Below are 18,369 nucleotides of genomic sequence, written 5' to 3' on the forward strand. Positions count from 1 at the left end.
TTCCTTGAAGCTGATCAAATTGAGAAGAATGCCCATTCATTACAAAATGCCAAGAATGAGTAAGTCTGGTACTTCCTTCTGCAAATTCTTCCCAAAGCCTTTGCAGTTAACAAGGAGAATCTTTACTATGTTCCCAGCTAATGCTTAAAATCCTAAATACATTAAACAACAATCTTCAAAATGTGCATACAAAATGGCTCCTCATCATGACTGCTTCTTCGATGTAAAATTGGTAATAAAGACATACTAATTGCCAATCTATTGCCATCTTTATCAGTTATTTAACATGATGGCCCTCTCCTGCAACCTTATAATTGAGGGTATAATCAGGTATACTATTCCATTTGTTTCATTATCTCACTTTGCTATTTTTCCAATTGGAGCCCTGGGGCTTCAAGCATCCTGCTTTTCCAACTAGAGTTGTAGCTTAGCTAGTTATAGTAGTAATAATAACAATAATAATAATAAATCATATGTATCAGCAAACATAATCTATGCCAAAACTAATTAGATATATGAAATCTACTGGGCACAATAAACTAATTGACTTAACAGAAAATTGAAGTTAATTACAAATTACTTTTTGTATTTACATTTGATATACAGTACTGTACCTTGAAATACTATAAAGCAATGATCGCATTAATTCCCAAACCTTAAATTTAAGGGCAATCAGAATTTAAAAATTATATTTTCATTATAAGATAAATTTTTGAACATACTTACCCGGTAGTTATATATATAGCTTACGTCCCTGATGTCACGGCAGAAAATTCAAAACTTGCGCCAATCGCCGATTGGATAGCCAGGTGTACCACCTGCGCGCCCTCTAGTGAGGTACCTGGAACCATTCCATGATTCCTCAGATCTTCCATGCCTCTAGTCTCTAGAGGGGAGGAGGGTGGGAATTAAATTATATATAACTACCGGGTAAGTATGTTCAAAAATTTATTCTATAATGAAAATATCCTTTTTAAACATATAACTTACCCGGTAGTTATATATATAGCTGATTAACACCTTTGGTGGAGGGTTAGAGACAGCCAATATAGTTGGAATTCTGCTTAAGAGTTAATAAAAACAAGCTTAAGGGTTTGTACCTGATAAGGAAGCTGACTTCAATGATTCTCTGCCTCATTATGTCCGCTTTCCTTATGAGATCCAGCGATCCTCCTAGGGGGGCTGAAGACCTCTTAGGAGCTGTAAAACTGGTGTATATACCTCTATGTGACAGAACCTCCTACAATACCCAGTTCTGGGAGCTCTCAAGGAACAAAATTGACCACCTGACTAAAATCAATGATTGTGGAAGACTGTCACAATCTCCACAAACAACCATAAAAAACAAATCAAAGTTCCAAGAGAAGAAAAGGGTATTAGGATTATGGGAATGTAGTGGTGGATCCCAACCCCACTACTGCACTCGCTGCTACGAGTGGTCCCAGAGTGTAGCAGTCCTCATAACGAGTCTGGACACTTTTCAAATAGTGTGAAGCGAACACAGATTTACTCCTCCAAAAGGTTGTGTCCATTATGCTCTGCAACGATCTATTCTGTTTGAAGGCCACTGACGTTGCTAGAGCTCTAACTTCGTGTTTCTTGACCTTTAAAAGTCTAAGGTCTGTCTCACTGCAATGTGCATGAGCCTCTTTAATTAAAAGTCTGATGAAGAATGACAGGGCATTCTTTGACATCTGCAACGAGGGCTTCTTGACCGAGCACCATAGAGCTTCCGAATTGCCTCGCAACTCTTTCGTTCTGTCCAGGTAGAACTTCAGAGCTCTTACTGGGCATAGGACTCTCTCCAACTCCTCGCCAACCACATCCGAAAGATTCGGAATTTCAAAAGCCTTGGGCCAAGGTTGAGAAATGCGTTCATTCTTGGCAAGAAAGCCTAACTGCAATGAGCAAATAGCCTTATCTCGAAAACCAACGTTTTTACTAAACGCATGGATTTCACTAACTCTTTTGGCTGTTGCGAGACTAACCTAAAACAGAGTTTTCATTGTGAGGTCCTTAAAGGAAACTGAATGCAAGGGCTCAAACCTGTCACTCATAAGGAACTTCAGGACAATATCCAGATTCCAAGCTGGTGAATCCTGGTGCCGTTGCTTTGATGTATCAAAAGATTGAAGAAGTTCCTGTAGGTCTTCATCATTCAAAAGGTCCAGGTTTCTGTGTCTGAATACAATTGTTAACATACTCCTGTATCCCTTGATGGTAGAGGATGAAAAGTACTGGATGAGGAAACAGAGTTGACTCTACACCATTCTCTAAAAACCTCCCACTTGGATTGATAAACCCTGATGGTCGGAGTCCTTCTTGCTCTTAAATAGCTCTAGTTACCTCCTTCGAAAAACCTCTAGCTCTTGTGAGTTTTTCAATATTCTGAAGGCAGTTAGCTGAAAATTTTGGAGACTTTGATGGTACCTTTCCAAGTGGGGTTGTTTGAGTAAATCTACTCTTAATGGAAGGCTTCTTGGAGTGTCCACCATCCATTCCAGTACCTCTGTGAACCATTCTCCTGAGGGCCAAAAGTCATTCTGGTCCCTTCGTGTGACACAAACTTTTGTAACACTTTATAAAGGATCTTGAACAGTGGAAAAGCATACGTGTCCAGATTGGTCCAATCTAACAGGAAAGAATCTATGTGAACTGCTTCGAGATCTGGCACTGGGCAGCAATAAGTCTCTAGCCTCTTTGTCTTCGAGGTCGCGAATAGGTCTATGCATGGACGACCCCAAAGTCGCCACAGACTCTTGCAGACTTCTTGATGGAGTGTCCATTCTGTGGACAGAATCTGACCTCTCCTGCTAAGGCTATCTGCCATCACGTTCTTCTCCCCTTGAATGAACCTTGTAATCAGGACTACATTCCTTTCCTCTGCCCATAAAAGGAAATTTCTCGCAGTTTCCTAAAGGGACATTGAGTGGGTTCCTCCTTGCTTGGCAATGTAAGCCAATGGTGTGGTGTTGTCGGCATTGACCTGGACCACTTTGTTCAGAACTGACCCTTCGAAGCTTCTGAGGGCCAACCGGACTGCCAACAGTTCTTTTTGGTTGATATGGAAGTTCTTCTGAGCCTCTATCCACAACCCTGAAACTTCCAAATTGCCCAGTGTTGCTCCCCACCCCGAGTCCGAGGCGTCGGAACACAACACAAGGTCTGGGTTCTTCTGTTCTAAGGGGTAACCTTCTTGGAACCTGTTTGGATCGTTCCACCACTGAAGGCAACTTCTGATGGATTTCGTAATCGGAATTCATATCGTCTCTAGGTCCTTCTCCTTGTCCCAATGATGATTGATTTGGAATTGGAGAGGACAAAGATTCAGCCTTCCTAGAGAGACAAACTGTTCCAACGAGGAGAGGGTTCCCAACAGACTCATCCACTTGATCGCAGAACACTTCCTCTTCCTTAGAAAAGATTGCAGTTTCAAGATGGCTTGTCCCGTCCTTAATGGAGACGGAAAAGCCCGAAAAACCTGACTCTGAATCACCATCCCCAAATAAAGTATCTCTTGTGTTAGACTCAAAGTTGTCTGGAAATCCTTCAGGCAGTGATTGTATGAGTGAGCTCTGAGAAGCCAATCGTCGAGATACAGGGAGGCTCTGATGCCTCTTGAGTGGAGAATTCTTGCTATATTGACCATTAGTTTTGTAAATATTTGAGGGGCGGTGCTGGGGCCGAAACACAGAGCTCAAAATTGAAAAACTTCCCCCTTGACGACGAACCTCAGATAATGCATGAAGCACGGATGAATGGGGATGTGAAAATAAGCATCCTGGAGGTCTAATGAGACCATCCAGTCGCCCTTTCGTACTACTGCAAGGACTGAATTTGAAGTCTCCATAGAGAACTTCGTCTTCTGGACAAACTTGTTTAGAGCACTTACATCCAGGACTGGACGCCTTCCCCCTGAGTTCTTGGGAACCAGGAACAGGCGGTTGTAAAATCCTGGTGATTGTAAGTCCCGCAACCTCTCTATGGCCCCCTTCTCCAACAATAGAGACACATGAAGTTATAACACTTGCCTCTTTGCCTCCTCTCTCTATCTGGGAGAGAGATTCACTTGAGCCAAAACCCTATAAAAGGGATCTTGTAACCCTCCTTCAGAAGATGTACTGACCAAAGGTCTGCTCCCCTCTCCTCCCATGCTCGCCAGAAGTTGAGTAGTCTGGCTCCTACTGCCTGAAGGCGAAAACAGTCAGACTCTGCTTCGCCCTGTTCTGAAGCCTCTCCTCTTTGCTCTCCTTCCATCGGGCCTGGAGCTACCCCTGCTGGAAGTCTTCCCTCGAAAGGGCTGAGAGAACTTAGGAAATGGTGTTTCTTCCTTTGGTTTGCGGCTAGAGAAGGAAGTTGGTGGGACCTTTCTTGTTGTCTTTGAGACCAGATCTTATGTGGCCTTCTGAGTTAATGCGGATGAAATTTCTCTTATGAGTTCTTGTGGAAACAGCGAGGAAGACAGAAGAGCATATAAAAATTCCGATTTCTGAAAGGGAGTAACCTCAAGAGACAGAAACGAACACATCTGAGCTCTTTTCTTAAGGATTCCTGCTGAAAAGAGTGCTGCCAACTCATTAGATCTGTCCCGCAATGCCTTATCCATACAGGACATTATGTGGACTAAACTAGAAGTATCACCCTCTTTAAAGGCAGAAACTTTCTTGCCCAGGGCTCCCAGAGTCCAATTGAGGAAGTTAAAAACCTCGAAGGCTCTAAAGACGCCTTTGAGAAGATGATCAAACTCCGAGGTAGACCAGAAAATCTTGGTTTTCCTCATTGCCGACCGACGAGGAGCATCTACAAGACTCGAGAAATCTCCCTGGGCAGAGGCAGGAACTCCCAAGCCGAGAACTTCTCCTGTCTCGTACCAGATACTAGATCTAGATGCTAATCTAGCTGGAGGAAACGCGAAGGCCGCTTTTCCTTGGTCTTTTTTAGACTCCATCCAGTCTCCCATCAATCTTAGAGCTCTCTTTGAGGACCGTGACAAAACCATCTTGGTAAAACAAGACTTCCTCGACGACTTCCCAAGGGTGAATTCTGAGGGTGGTGAACGTGGAGCAATGGGCACAAAAGATTCTGGAAACTCCTCGTTAAAAACCTTCATGAGTTTCTTCAGATCCACTGAAGGACGAAACGAGTTAGAGTCTTCTCCTTCTGATAACTCCTCAAACAATTCAACAGGAGAAAGGTGATCGTCAATGTCTTCCTATGACAAAGTCCCAACAGGAGTAACGACATTGTGTTTATTAGGATCCATCTCATGAAGTTCCTGACTTCTGACATCAAGAGACCCCGGATCATCATGTCTGTCGCCTTGTTGATCTAACGCTTGACGCTCGGCGAAACGCTCGCGATCTAAGCGATTGGAACTAACATGTTCTTGATCACGACATCTGATATGACTAGATTCATCGTGAAGTCCGAGGCTCTCATCCTCAAAATCATGCCTCACTTCTTGACTACCGGCAACATGGAAAGATGTTCGCTGCTCGGTGCCACGTTCTGTAGAACGCTCGACGTGGCGTCCTGGCTGACGCTCAGCGCCGCGTACCGCTTGACGCTCGAAGTCCTGTCTGGCTGCTTGCCGCTCGACATCACGTCCTGGAGGACGCTCGATATCGCGTCTTGTTGGACGTTCAACGTCCTGCTTTGTAGGACACTCGATGTTACGTTTAGCTGGACGCTCGACGTCACGTTTTGCTGGACGCTCGAGATCACGTCCTGTATGACGTTCAACGTCACACTTAGAAGGACGCTCGACGCCTCGCTTTGTAGGACGTTCGACGTCACGTCTAGCTGGACACTCGACGTCGCTTTTTGCTGGACGGTCGAGATCACGTCCTGAAGGAAGTTCAACGCTACGTCTGGAAGGACGCTCGGCGCCTCGCTCTGTAGGACGCTCGACGTCACGTATGACTGTACACTTAACGTCACGTTTAGCTGGATGTTCGGGAACACGTCCTAAAGGACGTTCAACAACACGTTGAGAAGAACGCTTGGCGTCTCGTTCTGATGGACGCTCGACGTGGTAGGACGCTTGACGCTCAATGTCACTTCTGGCTGCCTGATGCCTGGCGTCACGTTGGGTTGCCTGATGTTCGAGAAGAAGATTACATCCACTTTCCTTATGAAGAACAGTATCATGACATTTCACAGGTGAAATAAAAAGGCGTTCGTCGTCAAGAACCTCTTGACTGACAGCCTTACGCCGCTTGGCGTCCAGAAGAGAAGCTTCCTGACGTTCAGGATCCAGGCCTGCTACTCTTTTACTGTCCGTAGCTTGGTAACTGCATGAATGAAGAGAGCCTCTGTTGCATCTCTTGTAGCATATTAAAGTTCGGGTCAACTTGTTGTGATACCGGGGACGTCACGTCTATCACAAAATCGCTCTCCATACCGCTCATAGAGCGCTCAGAGCGTCCAGATGGTGATAACCAGTCTGACGGTGGAGGGGGAGCATGAACCGAGGTCATGCCCGGTTCAGACAACTGACCAGCAACTGAAAGATTTTTAACAGAATCCGACGTCCTAGCAGGCGAGCTCTCAACAGAAGACGGAAACCGCTCCGGACTGCTCCAATGGCTACAACCAGGAGCTTGCGCTGTCCTAGTAGGACGCTGGTTGACTTTATCTAATTTCCTCTTGAGAAACCAACTTAACCTCACCTTTCCTATGGTGAGGGCGAACGTCCTGTGAAACGTCAACAGGTACGCTCGAGGGGACGTCTGCTCGGGAGCTAAAGCCTCTCGTTTCCTTTCGTCGTCCGACATTCCTTCTCCCAGGGGTTGGGGAACTTGGAAGAGGTCTAAGACTAGGAGAACGACAGGCCCGAGCAGGCGCACCCTCCACTGCACTAACTAAATTCACTGCACTTCTAGCATTGTCACATTTTAACTGCTTCACATCGGACATTAGTTGCGTTCTGTCTGCCGCGAGCGATTCAACCTTTGCACCCAGCGCTTGAATAGCCATCATATCTTTAAGCGTAGGCTCATTAGCAGTAACAATAGTGGGATCAGAAACTACCACTACAGGGGAAGGATTAGGTTCAGTGAAACGGGAAGAGGAAAAGTCTTTGGAAGAACAAGAAGAACTTCGTCTCAACCTATCTCTTTCTAGTTTACGCGTATAGCAATCAAACTCTAGCCACTCACTCTCAGATAAAAGAATGCACTCATCACAACGATCACCCAACTCACATACTTTACCTCTGCATTTAACGCAGAGAGAATGGGGATCAATAGAGGCCTTAGCCAACCGGGTCTTACACCCACTCACACACATTCTAAAAGTTATAGAAGGGGTGGCCATTTTGAAAATTTTATGAGAGAAATCAACAAGCAAGGGTCAAAATATCAAAATCCTAACGTAATCCAAGAATATCTAAAAGCAAATCCAAACAAGAAAGAGTCAAAACCAAATTATTGTACATCACCAAAGTAAACAGCAATAAATCAGGTAAATAGCAAGTAGAATATCCAACGATGTCGCCACTAACGACGGCAGGGAAGATCTGAGGAATCATGGAATGGTTCCAGGTACCTCACTAGAGGGCGCGCAGGTGGTACACCAGGCTATCCTATCAGCGATTGCCGCGAGTTTTGAATTTTCTGCCGTGACGTTAGGGACGTAAGCTATATACTGTATATAACTACCAGGTAAGTTATATGTTTAAAATGATACAGTACTCTCCATTTTTCCCTCACACTACAAAATTATCTAGAGACAACTGGCTAGTGTCATAGTAACTAGCCGATCTTGCAATTGTATGCACGGAAGATTGAGTCCTGCCACGGCTGGTAAATTTAAGCTGTTTACTGTGAGGGTTACTGCTGTGATTGGGCATTTCTCCACACAAATTTTTAACTGAGAACCAGCATCTTTAACTGAAAACCAGTACTATATCCTAAGCCTTTTGATCTTGGGAAAATAACATTGTAAATAATGATACAGTGCATCCAAGTTATCTGGTAATAATTTGCTTCAGGAAATGTTTTCAGTTCTAAGCATACAGTACATAACTAATGTATTTCTTCTTCTTTCCTACTGTTATCTCTATAAAAGGGGTCACTTGCCAGGCATGTTTGATAATTTGAAAAAGCTTTTACGATCACATGACCTTGCAGTCATCAACCACAGTTATTGGTGGTGGTCCTAGCCTTTGATTAAATACAGTAGTCCAATTGCAAGGCAGGAGTTTCCACAGTTATTAGCAGTTGGCCTACACTTTAGCTAAAAAGCATGACTTGCAAGGCAGGAGCTGTCCTTTTAGTTGCTTTCTACAACGCGCAGGATATACCACAGAGAAGTTGTAAGTACTGTATGTTTCTAGTAAATATGTTATTTTTATTAGTAAAATAAATTTTTGAATATACTTACCCGATAATCATGTAGCTGTCAACTCCGTTGCCCGACAGAATTCTATGGAGGGATACGCCAGCTATCACAATACTAGAAGGGGGTGTACTTACCAGCGCCACCTGTGGCCAGGTACTCAAGTACTTCTTGTTGACACCTCCTCAATTATTCCTCGGTCCACTGGTTCTCTATGGGGAGGAAGGGAGGGTCGATTAAATCATGATTATCGGGTAAGTATATTCAAAAATTTATTTTACTAATAAAAATAACATTTTTCAATATTAAACTTACCCGATAATCATGTAGCTGATTCACACCCAGGGGGGTGGGTGAAAACCAGTGTACAAGATTAAAGGATAGCTAAGTATCCCATATTTCATATAACAGTTATCTCAAATAACAATGAAATAATAAGTACCTGGTAAGGAAGTCGAATTGAACCGTTACTCTGCCTCTTTTTTAAGTTCGTCTTCCTTACTGAGCGCAGCGTTCCTCTTGGAGGCTGAATCAACCCAAAGGTGCCAAAGTATATGGGGTTGCAACCCCTACTAAAGGACCTCTACAAAACCTCTAACCCAGGCGCTTCTCAAGAATGAATAGACCACCCGCCAAATCAAAAGGATGCGGAAGGCTTCTTAGCCTACCGTAACAACCATAAAAACAACAATAAAAGCATTCAAGAGAAAGGTTAAAAAAGGTTATGGGATTAAGGGAACGTAGTGGCTGAGCCCTCACCTACTACTGCACTCGCTGCTACGAATGGTCCCAGGGTGTAGCAGTTCTCGTAAAGAGACTGGACATCTTTAAGATAAAATGATGCAAACACTGACTTGCTCCTCCAATAGGTTGCATCTATTATGCTCTGCAGAGAACGGTTTTTATTAAAGGCCATCGAAGTAGCTACGGCTCTTACTTCGTGGGTCCTTACCTTCAGCAATGCAAGGTCTTCCTCCTTTAAGTGAGAGTGGGCTTCTCTAATCAGAAGCCTTATATAATATGAAACCCCATTCTTGGACATGGGCCTCGAAGGTTTCTTGATGGCACACCATAAGGCTTCTGACTGTCCTCGAAGAGGTTTAGACCTCTTAAGATAAAATTTGAGAGCTCTGACAGGGCAAAGAACTCTCTCTAGTTCGTTACCTACCATGTTGGAGAGGCTAGGTATTTCAAACGATCTAGGCCAAGGACGTGAAGGAAGTTCGTTCTTTGCTAGGAATCCAAGCTGAAAAGAACATGTTGCAGATTCGGTCGTGAAACCAATGTTCTTGCTGAAGGCATGAACCTCACTGACTCTCTTAGCTGTTGCAAGGCAGACGAGAAAAAGAGTCTTGAGGGTAAGGTCCTTGAAGGAAGCTGACTGGAGAGGTTCGAACCTAGGTGACATAAGGAACCTTAAGACTACGTCTAGGTTCCAGCCTGGAGTGGATAGACGACGCTCTTTAGACGTCTCAAAAGACTTAAGAATGTCCTGAAGGTCCTTGTTGGAAGAAAGGTCCAAACCTCTGTGGCGGAGAACTGAAGCCAACATACTCCTATACCCTTTAATCGTAGGGGCTGAAAGGGATCTCTCATTCCTAAGATGTAGAAGGAAGTCAGCTATTTGGGTCACAGAGGTATTGGTAGAGGATATTGAATTGGCTCTACACCAGCTTCGGAAGACCTCCCACTTAGACTGGTAGACTCTACGAGTGGAAACCCTTCTCGCTCTGGCAATCGCACTGGCTGCCTCCTTCGAAAAGCCTCTAGCTCTAGCGAATCTTTCGACAGTCTGAAGGCAGTCAGCCGAAGAGCGTGGAGGTTTGGGTGCAACCTGTCTACATGAGGTTGACGTAGAAGGTCCACTCTTAGAGGTAGAGTCCTGGGGATGTCGACTAGCCATTGAAGTACCTCTGTGAACCATTCTCTTGCAGGCCAAAGGGGAGCAACCAGCGTCAGCCATGTCCCTTCGTGCGAGATGAATTTCTGCAGAACTTTGTTTATTATCTTGAACGGTGGGAATGCGTACAGGTCGAGATGGGACCAGTTCAGTAGAAAAGCATCCACATGAACTGCTGCAGGGTCTGGAACAGGGGAACAGTACAGCGGAAGTCTCTTGGTTATGGAGGTGGCAAACAGATCTATGGTAGGTTGACCCCACAAGGTCCAAAGTCTGTTGCACACACTCTTGTGGAGGGTCCATTCCGTGGGAATGACCTGATTCCTTCTGCTTAGGCGATCTGCTGAGACGTTCATATCGCCCTGAATGAACCTCGTGACCAGAGTGAGGTTTAGACCTCTTGACCAAATGAGGAGGTCCCTTGCGATCTCGTATAGGCTCCTCGAATGGGTCCCTCCTTGCTTGGAGATGTAAGCCAAGGCTGTGGTATTGTCTGAGTTCACCTCCACCACTTTGCCTAGCAGGAGGGACTTGAAGTTCAACAGGGCTAAATGAACTGCTAGTAGCTCCTTGCAGTTGATGTGGAGTAATCCCTGTTCTTCGTTCCACGTTCCCGAGCATTCCCGTCCGTTCAAGGTCGCACCCCAGCCCGAGTCCGATGCATCTGAGAAGAGATGAAGATTGGGGGTCTGAATAGCCAACGATAGACCCTCCCTGAGAAGGAGGTTGTGCTTCCACCACAGGAGAGTGGTCTTCATCTCTTGGGTGATTGGGATAGAGACTGCTTCGAGAGTCGAACCCTTGTCCCAATGAGCTGCAAGATGGAATAGAAGAGGGCGGAGGTGGAGTCTCCCTAGCTCGACGAACAGGGCCAGTGATGAAAGGGTCCCTGTGAGACTCATCCACTGTCTCACCGAGCAACTGCTCCTCTTCAGCATGCTCATGATGCACTCTAGGGCTTGGCTTATCCTGGGGGCCGATGGAAAAGCCCGAAAATCCTGACTCCGAATCTCCATTCCCAGGTACACAATGGATTGGGAGGGAATGAGTTGAGACTTTTCTATGTTGACTAATAGACCCAGTTCTCTGATTAAGTCTAAAGTCCAATTGAGATTCTCCAGACAGCGACGACTCGTGGAGGCTCTCAACAGCCAGTCGTCTAAGTAGAGGGAGGCTCTGATGTCCGATAAGTGTAGGAATTTTGCTATATTCCTCATCAGATGAGTAAAGACCATAGGAGCTGTGCTTAGGCCAAAACACAGGGCTTGGAATTGGTAGACAACCTTTCCGAAAACGAATCTCAGGAAAGGTTGGGAGTCTGGATGAATAGGAACGTGAAAGTAGGCATCTTTCAAGTCCAACGAGACCATCCAGTCCTCCTGCCTGACCGCTGCTAAGACCGACTTCGTCGTCTCCATCGTGAACGTCTGCTTGGTGACATACGCGTTGAGCGCGCTGACGTCCAGCACCGGTCTCCAACCCCCTGTCTTCTTGGCCTTGTAAGAGACGGTTGTAGAAGCCCGGGGATTGATGGTCCCGGACTATAACCACTGCCTTCTTCTGCACAAGTAGCGACACCTCCTGGTGCAATGCTAGCCTCTTGTCCTCTTCTTTGTAGTTGGGAGAGAGGTTGATGGGCGATGTGGTCAGAGGTGGTTTGAGGCAGAATGAAATCCTGTAACCGTTCCTCAGCCAACTGACAGACTGGGCGTCTGCACCTCTCTTCTCCCAGGCTCGCCAGAAGATCTTGAGTCTGGCTCCTACTGCTATCTGGAGATGCGGAGAGTCAGTTTTTTCCTTTAGATGTCCTGGAGCCTTTCCTGGACTTGCTCCTGTAAGAGTCTGGACGGGAGCTTCCTCGGCTGGGGGCTCTACCACGAAAGGGCGGTATGAACCTCGTAGCAGGGGTATCAACCACTGGGGAGCGATAAGTCTTGGGGACTGAGGTAGCAACCTTAGACTTACGAGCCGATGAGGCTACAAGATCGTGTGTGTCCTTTTGTATCAGGGCAGCAGACAAGTCCTTAACCAGCTCTTCGGGGAAGAGGAACTTCGAGAGCGGAGCAAAAAGGAGTTGTGACCTTTGGCAAGGTGTAATGCTGGAGGAAAGGAAGGTACACAGCTGTTCCCTTTTCTTCAAAACCCCTGATACAAACATCGACGCAAGCTCACCCGATCCATCCCTAATGGCCTTATCCATGCAGGACATTAAAAGCATGGCAGAATCCTTGTCCGCAGGAGAGGTCTTCTTGCTGAGGGCCCCCAGGCACCAGTCAAGAAAGTTGAACATCTCAAATGCTCTAAACAGTCCTTTCAGTAAGTGATCCAGGTCTGAGAAGGTCCAGCAAACCTTAGAACGCCTCATTGCAGTTCTCCGAGGCGAGTCTACCAGACTTGAGAAGTCAGCCTGGGCAGAGGCAGGTACTCCCAAGCCTGGTGCTTCTCCTGTGGCATACCAAACGCTCGCTTTCGAAGTGAGCTTAGTCGGCGGGAACATGAAAGAAGTTTTGCCAAGGTGTTGCTTAGTCTGCAGCCACTCCCCTAAGATCCTTAATGCTCTCTTAGAGGACCTTGTTAGGACTAGCTTAGTATAGGAGGACTTAGCTTGTTGTACGCCCAGCGAAAACTCAGATGGCGGAGAGCGGGGAATAGCAGAGACAAAGTGGTCTGGGTAAACCTCCCTAAGCAGAGCCAAGACCTTACGAAAGTCAATAGACTGTGGAGAAGGCTTGGATTCATCCACGTCTGACGAGGGATCCAGGTGTGCCTCCTCATCATCAGACGCCTCATCACCAGAGTGTAGCGAAGATATTGGACAAGAATGCTGAACAGCAGAGTCAGAACGAGTAGGAACAATATTAGTGGTTTCCTCTTCAAGTAACTGTTGAGGGAGAACCTGAGGCTCAGACTGCAAAGGCTGAATAACAGACAAAGCAGAAGGAAGGCGCATGGGTGGAGGAGGCTGACTCCTAGCATGAGAGGTTGAACCCAAGAGTTGCGCTTGCTGAGCGGTTGGAGGAAGCGGAGTAGCAAGTTCCTGTTCCTGTGGTGTGAGCGGAGCGTGCTGAGGTTGAGGCTGCGCAGAACAAGGTAAATGTCTCGCAAGCTGAGGCTACTGAGGCGCAAGGCCAAGGTGTAGTGGAGCTTGCCTTGTGGATGGTTGAGCTCGCTGCAGCGAGAGCTGAGGAGACTGACTCATGCACGGGAGAGGTTGTTGTACCTCAGCCGAGAGTTGCACCACTGGTGGAGCAGCAAGGGGAGGCGGAGGAAGAGAGGCATAATCCTCCTGATCCCATAGCAAAGGTTGCCTTAAAGAAGGCGGAGGCTGAACACCACTGGGAACAGCAAACTCAGACTGTGGCTCAACATCGTACGCCTGGCAGGTGGTACTGCGATCAGGCGGAGCAAGCGCAGGCGGAGCGAGCGTAGGCGGAGCGAACGCAGGCGGAGGGAGTGTAGGCGGAGGCGGAGGCGCAACACTCTCAGCCCGACACTCACGCATCAAGTCCGAAAGCTGTGCTTGCATGGACTGTAGTAGAGTCCACTTAGGGTCGGCAGAAACTACAGTAGGCTGAGGTAAAGCCTTAACAGTCGAGCTCTGTTGTGGCAGAACCTTACTCCTCTTGGGCGGAGTGCAGTCGACAGATGACTGCGGCGAGTCAGAGCTGAGCCAATGACTGCAACCTGGCTGAGCACTCGCGGACTGGACTCTGCGTTTAAGAGGTCTCGAGACCTGAGACCAACGTTTCTTCCCTGACAGATGATCAGCGGACGAGAAAAAGACGGGCTCAATCGTCTGCAGGTGGGAGTGACGGTCTTTGGAAGACACGCCCGCAACCACCGAGGATACTTCTGTGCGCCTAACAAGGCCTGCCGAACCCTTATGCCCTTCGACATTGCTTCTCCCCTGGGCTTGGGAGCTTGCAAGAGGTCCCGGACTGGGAGGACGACTGGCTCGCACAGAAGTATCCTCACGCACCACACTGGCACTGACACTAGCACTTGGCACTGCACTGACACTAGCACTCGTCACAGCACTGGCACTAATTCCACCCACTGCACTCTTGACCTTAAGTTCCTTAACTTCGGCCATCAGAGACTTATGGTCACTTACCACTGACTCTACTTTATCGCCTAAGGCCTGAATAGCACGCAAAACAACAGACATATCAGGCGGAGGGCAAACAGTAGGTTCGGGGGTAGCCACTACAGGGGTAGGAAAAGGTAGGGGATCATGAGGTGAGGAAAACAGTGAAGAGTGAGAAGAACTCCTCCTAACTCTACCTCTCTCTAACTTAGTTGAATATTTTAAAAGACGGACAAATTCCAGTTCCGAAAGTCCGGCGCATTCCTCACATCGATTTTCTAACTGACAGGGTCTGTCCCTACAGTCAGAACAAGCGGTGTGAGGATCTACCGAGGCCTTCGGAATACGCCTATTGCAAGACCTACATCGTCTATGGGAGGGGGCTTGCGAAATGTCAGACATCTTGAATCCAAAGAGTTAGCCAAAGGGGTTTCCAAAATCAAGCAAAAGATCGTTAACCGTATATCAGGACTATATAAAAGCTATCTAGCTAATATAAGAAGGTTTCCAGTAAAGCGACAGCCGAAATCTGAGAGAATACTTCACCAATTAGCCGTGAACAAACTCGAAGATCATAAGCATATCCCAGAACGTCTTGCCGGAAGCACGACAGAGGAATAATTGAGGAGGTGTCAACAAGAAGTACTTGAGTACCTGGCCACAGGTGGCGCTGGTAAGTACACCCCCTTCTAGTATTGTGATAGCTGGCGTATCCCTCCATAGAATTCTGTCGGGCAACGGAGTTGACAGCTACATGATTATCGGGTAAGTTTAATATTGAAAAAAAGCAGTGATTTCCTTCTCAGGGTGATGCATGTTTATTTGGAGAAATTGCATATTTGCAATACTGTACACAATAGTAATAACTGTTAATTATTATCCACAGTTATTACTATTGCATATTGCAAATGTTGCTACAATGTAATTAACTACTGTACAAATATCTGCAAGAATTATATTATCATTTAGTGTATCTGCATAAAAATTGAAGTAAAAATATAAAGTAAATGACAGTAAGTACGTATACCCGACTGCCTTAGAAGAAGATAGTGTTGTCGGTGCTTCTCACACATGGCTATGTATACAGTGGTAAAGGGTGTATCTCCCACAAGGAGGATAGTGCTGTCAGTGCACCTTATGCGGTATACTATAGGCCTTACTTGAGGGTCTTTGCAGCATTCCTTTGTCCCCTACAGTCAATTTCTTTTAGCGATGCAGATTTGCACCGACTCGCAGCGGTGCCCTTTTAGCTCGGAAAAGTTTCCTGATCGCTGATTGGTTGGACGAGATAATTCTAACAAATCAGCGATCAGGAAAATTTTCCGAGCTAAAAGGGCACCGCTGCGAGTCGGTGCAAATCTGCCTCGATAAAAGAAATGGACTATAGCTACACTTGCTTTACAGTATATCCTTCTAATATAGCTCGGTTTCTATCTAGCTGTCCAACCTCTTCAAACCTTTACTTCATAGTGAAACTGCTGATTTTCTCCCTAGATTAAGTCCACTGCCAATAACTATGGAAAACTACTGCCTTGCAGTTGGACTATTTAGTCAAAGGTTAGGCCCACCGCCAATAACATTGATTGATGAATGCAAGGGCATGCGATCGTAAAAACCCTCGGCTAAAGTATAAACTTTGCCTGATGCTATTAGAGGGTACATCAGCCATTATTATTATTGTTGTTATTATTATTTACTTGCTAAGCCACAACCCTAGTTGGAAAAGCAGGATGCTATAAGCCCAAGGCCTCCAACAGGGAAAACAGCTCAGTTAGGAAAGGAAATAGATAAACTATAAGAGAAGTAATGAACAATTGAAATAAAATATTTTATCAACAGTAACAATGCCAAAACAAATCCTCCATATATAAACTATAAAAACTTTTAAGAAAAAAAAAGGAAGAAAAATAAGAGTGTCTGAGTGTACCCTCAAGCAAGAGAACTCTACCCTAAGACAGTGGAAGACCATGGTACAGAGGCTATGGCGCTACCCATGGCCAAAGAACAATGGTTTGATTTTGGAGTGTCCTAGAAGAGCTGCCTACTGTAGCTTTTACTCTTACCAAGAGAAAAGTGGCCTCAAATTAAAGGGTCACCCTTTAATTTGAGGATCACGGTGGCATAAAAGAAGATGATGATCGTACAATAGTTACAAAATACTGTACTGTCATGTTGCATAGCCCAAATGATTTTTGTTGTACTCTTGTTCTATGGCCATAAACTCAAAATTCTGGTGTATTGATTCACTATGATTATGTGTATGCCCTTTTGAGTAGGCTACAGTATTTAATCCTCATGTTGTTTGTAAATTTCATGCAAATGTTTAATTATCTTTTACCAAGAACTATCAATTTCATATTAATATCGGTTGCACTAAACTCTTGCAAAACATTATGACATTCCTTACAAGTTTAAAGTTATTTCTTTCCTTTTCAAGTCATATCATCATCTTCAAGGAAATATTTCTGTGTAAAATATATCTTTTACTACAGATGGAGCTTTAGATTAATTCATACATGCAGTTGTTCCCCTTTTGACCTCAATTATTTCCTTGGGAATTGAAAAGGTAGACTACAAATATTTGGGAGGGGACATGCGGCAGGAGGAATTTTAATAATTTTGTAAAGACACTAAAAATCCTTATAACTATCCCTGTTTCAACAGCCAGTAGCGCATAAAAAAACTCTCAAAACTTTAATCAATCAAAGTGCCTACCAGTTCTACTATGAACCAAGAGTTGGTGAGTGACCTAGCAAGGATGAAGAATGGAAATTTCTAAATATTGTAGATTTCAATTATTATAAGTTGCAACCCTAACAAGAAATTGCAAAATACAGTACTACAGTGTGTGTGTGTGTGTGTGTGTGTGTAGATTGCCTTACCTTATGTAAGACAAGTACTACAGTATGTTCCTTAAGGTCACATCTGCCTGGATTAAATGACTATAAGAAATGTCTACCTGCTGAATTATCAGTAGCCATTGCCTGAGCCTCCCTGGTCCTAGCTTGGGTGGAAAGGGGGCTTGGGTGCTTATAGGTATACAGTATATGACCAATCTTACGGGTATTGTCCTGCTAGCTAAGGCATTGTCGCTGTCCCTTACCTCTGCCATTCATGGGCATCCTTTAAACCTTAAACCACCGATAACTCCAACTTTTGGAGATCTCTTTATAACCTGAATGTCTTCATCAGAACTAATTCTAACAAATATTTTTACATCATCATCTGCAAACATCAAGGCAGAGCATTCCAGTTCATCTACTGAATCATTCACAAAGACCATAAACAAAGTTGGTCCAAGAACAGACCCCTGTGGCACTCCCGACTTCTTGATAAGAGGAATGTTGACCCATAAATTCAACTAGAAGGCACTCAGTATTGTGCAGGCCTCCGCCATGGCAGTTTATTTCTCAACCTTTTGCTCGACCTTGGCCTTGACCTTTGTCCTTAACATGTATTAATTGGCGTGGATTTTCATACACTCAAATATGACTCAAGTTTGAAGTCTGTGACAACAATGTCCAAATTTATGGCTGATTATGTGAATTGGACATTTTTCTTGACCATGACCTTGCCTTTTGTCAGTGTTTTCAAGTACTCTTGAGAGATTTGTAACAGTGATTTGCTTACTCATAAAACCATGCTGTCTTTCACAGAGGATATTATTTTACTCTCAATGTTCTATAACTCATTTCTAATAATGATCACACATGTATTACATACTTTACAGGTAGTAGGTTGGCCAGGGCACCAGTCACCTGTTGAGATACTATCGCTAGAGAGTTATTGGGTCCTTTGACTCGTCAGACAGTACTACATGGGATCCTTCTCTCTCATTACTGCTCATTTTTCCTTTGCCTACACATACACCAGATAGTCTGGCCTATTCTTTACAGATTTTCTTCTGTCCTCATACACCTGACAACACTGAGATTACCAAACATTTCTTCTTCACACAAAGAGTTAATTAATGCACTGCAATTGTTCAGTGGCCACTTTCCTCTTGGTAAGGGTAGAAGAGACTCTTTAGCTATGGTAAGCA

At 45.2% G+C, this 18,369-nt stretch overlaps 1 protein-coding gene across 4 annotated transcripts in view; it reads right to left on the reverse strand.

Annotated features, from left to right (window-relative positions):
• Positions 1-18,369, reverse strand: part of LOC137623145 (nucleolar and coiled-body phosphoprotein 1-like) — a 524,118-nt gene that overhangs the window by 371,305 nt on the left and 134,444 nt on the right. The window lies entirely within an intron of this gene.

This window comes from Palaemon carinicauda, chromosome 30 (genome assembly GCF_036898095.1).
Source record: "Palaemon carinicauda isolate YSFRI2023 chromosome 30, ASM3689809v2, whole genome shotgun sequence".
Lineage (NCBI taxonomy): Eukaryota > Metazoa > Arthropoda > Malacostraca > Decapoda > Palaemonidae > Palaemon > Palaemon carinicauda.